Below are 3159 nucleotides of genomic sequence, written 5' to 3'. Positions count from 1 at the left end.
AACCTCCACATCAGAGCAAATAAAACTAAATATGATCAATAAGCCTCCTCAACTCTTTTGTTGCTCTTAAAGATTTGATCCATTTTATGTTGCATTGCCCCTTTTTTGTCGCATCAATTCAACATCCTTTTTTTTTTTGGCTGTTCCAGAAAACATGCACATTTGAAACAATCAGAGCTAACTATCTCTGTTGATCAGATGCAGGGGCGGACTGGGACCAAAAAGCAGCCCTGGACTTTGACTCAGCCCAGCCCACAAGAATCGCTGTACGAAGGGAAACAGACCCTCTAGGGGGGTCCGGGGGCATGCCCCCTGGGAGAATTTTTTTTTTTTTTTTTTTACATTTTATTGTAAAATGCATCAATTTCGTGCACTTTGAGAGAAAATGAAGCGACTATGAAGAACTACACATTGCATTGTTATACATATACAATATAGTTTATTATTTTCTTCGCAGTATGTTAGCCATTTTCTATCTGTGCCATCTTTGCGTATGAATACTCTTTGTACAGTCAGGTTTTTTGTCTTCTGAGGGTGGTAAGTAAAAAATGTGTCTAGACTGTGACTGTCTGACTTGGGGCGCTCAAAGTACTACAAGGCTGAACTGGAATTGGATTCATCTTCTGCCCTAGCTCTGTGATCAACCTGAATAAACAAAGAATTTATATTTTTTAAAGCAAGTTTTATGTATCCAATTGATTATAATAGCACCTATCCCCCGTGTCTATACAATGACTTCATTGTTTATGCCATAATTAATCTTACCACACAAATAATAAATTTAAATGAAAATACAATAATCATTTGAAGACAAATCCTTTATACATAACCTTCACTGAAAAGTATTAACCAGAAAACAACGATATATAAATGATTAAAAATATATATCAATTTAGCTACCTAAACTTTAAAGTAAAACCATTCATTTCATTAATATTTTATATTTCTTATGAATTAATATTGCTGCTGCGTGTGCATTCGTTGTTTTAAAGCTAAAATATTTTTTTTGTAGGTCTAGCATACTGTAACTTGACACGATTTAAAACGGGTACATGGACTAGCTGGCACTAACCCTATAATTGTCATTTATTTCATTTAAAATGGAGCTACCTGGTGGATAACAATTGTCAGTATACCGAGCAAATAAACCTCTTCATCCCTACTTACTTGCTCTGCGCTTGTTTTGGGGAGCTTCCACCAGTTTATCATTACCACCTCCTTCTCCGCGCCACCCTTCTCTTTTCTTTTTTTGCCACCACCATCCATATTGTGCATTAACGCTCGTCGCTATCAGATTGGCGGTGAACAGCCAGGCGCATTGCTGCCACCTGTCGGATAGGATGCGAACTGTACATAATCAGAGGATAGGGGGGATTAAAACAGTGATGTATAATGAATGGCGGCCACCGGCCGTCCAGGGCACCGGCCGTTCTGTGATCCTCCAGAAGCCACAGATTACCAGTCCGCCCCTGATCAGATGTCATTATGTCAGTCAATTGAACGGATAAATGAGTCCAAAGCACTGTGTGCCGGAACAGCATTCCAGCCCTGAATCTTATACCGGAACCGCGTTCTGGCCCTGAATCTTATACCGGAACTGCGCTCCGGACTGTTCTGGCCCACTTTCACCCCTGCCTGGGACTGCCCCCGCGAAGCATCTCCACTATAGGACTATCACATGTCTGAGTGGGTTCACACATGACTGGGTGCAATTAGACACACGCAGGTAGAGATATTGTCGGTTCCAGAATTTGCGAACAGGTAGTAAAGAATAGGATGTCAATATATGTACACTTACAGGTGATTTACATAATACTGGGTTCCCCCACCTCACATTGCTGAATTGTGTACGCTTCACCACACCTAATAACGTCTCCCTTTGACTCACCTCCCCTCCTCTTTCTCCTCGGTCATCAGGCCCCCACATGGTGCACATGAGTAAATATAATTATCTAACATTAGCACCACTATGTTCACAGGTAGCGTAGGCGTGGAACAATGTATTTGTTGTTGTTGTTTGTTTTTCTCTTCTGTCTACCTGATTCCTTTCTGTTCTCCCATAACCTCTTCCTGCTTTCTGCTTTCTTCTTATAAACAAAACATAATGAACAACCACAACGGGAGTATATCAAATTCCAATGTGATACATTAAAACTGTTCAGACCATTAGGCCATTCAGATTCCTATTCTCAGTGTCTAAGTAGTTGAACAGGAAAGGTTAAAAAAAAATCATTGAATTGATTGGGAGGTCAGTGTAAAGCCAAATTCATGCTGTATATTGCATTTTGCATGTACCGTAATTTTCGGACTATAGGCGCACCTGACTGTAAGCCACCACCCATCAAATTTGACATGAAAACGGCATTTGTTCAGAGATAAGATGCACTGGACTATAAGCCACAGCTGTCCTCACTGTATTATGGGATATTTACACCCAAAGATAACAACCGGTAACACTTTATTTGACTGCGGCATCATAATACTGTCATAAGACCAAATGAACCACCATGAAGTTTGAACCAATTACCTGCAAAGCTTCATTGTTTGAAGAAGATTCATTTGACCATCACGTTCTCTTGGAGGATACAGTCAACCTCTGCTGCCACCTTCTGTCAATACTGTCGTCGTCCAACATGCCCCCAAGCATGCATTGCAGCGTTACAGAGTAAATAACTATCATAATTCATGTGCTGTGTTAATTGTTTCTTCAGTTACTGTTCCAGTTGTTTCATTAATTGCTAATTATGGTATTTGGTGACACTTTATTTGACAGTGGCGCTATAACACTGTCATATGACAATCGTAAATATGACATGACAAGACTCATGAGCATTAATAAATGCTTATAACATGTCATTTCGTGTCACCCGGCAAATTATCTCACTTTTGTATGGATGTAAAAGATCTGAGCTGGACATAAGTGGAGTTAGTGACATAATTTGCCGGATGGCACTTAATGACATCGGTCATTAATACCCATGAGTGTTATTACATAAGTATGACGGTCTTACGACAGTCTTATGACTGACTTAAATGTTGTATTGAGTATAATTATACTTTCTTTGGATAGAGGTGGAGTTGTATTTTGCGCTAAATTAGGTGTCATAAATCTCCACCTGAGGCCCCATTTGCAATATGAATGACAATAAGACAATGGAG

The sequence above is a fragment of the Corythoichthys intestinalis genome, chromosome 12, assembly GCF_030265065.1.
Source record: "Corythoichthys intestinalis isolate RoL2023-P3 chromosome 12, ASM3026506v1, whole genome shotgun sequence".
In the NCBI taxonomy this organism is placed as follows: domain Eukaryota; kingdom Metazoa; phylum Chordata; class Actinopteri; order Syngnathiformes; family Syngnathidae; genus Corythoichthys; species Corythoichthys intestinalis.
Note: the sequence above shows the minus strand (reverse complement) of the source record.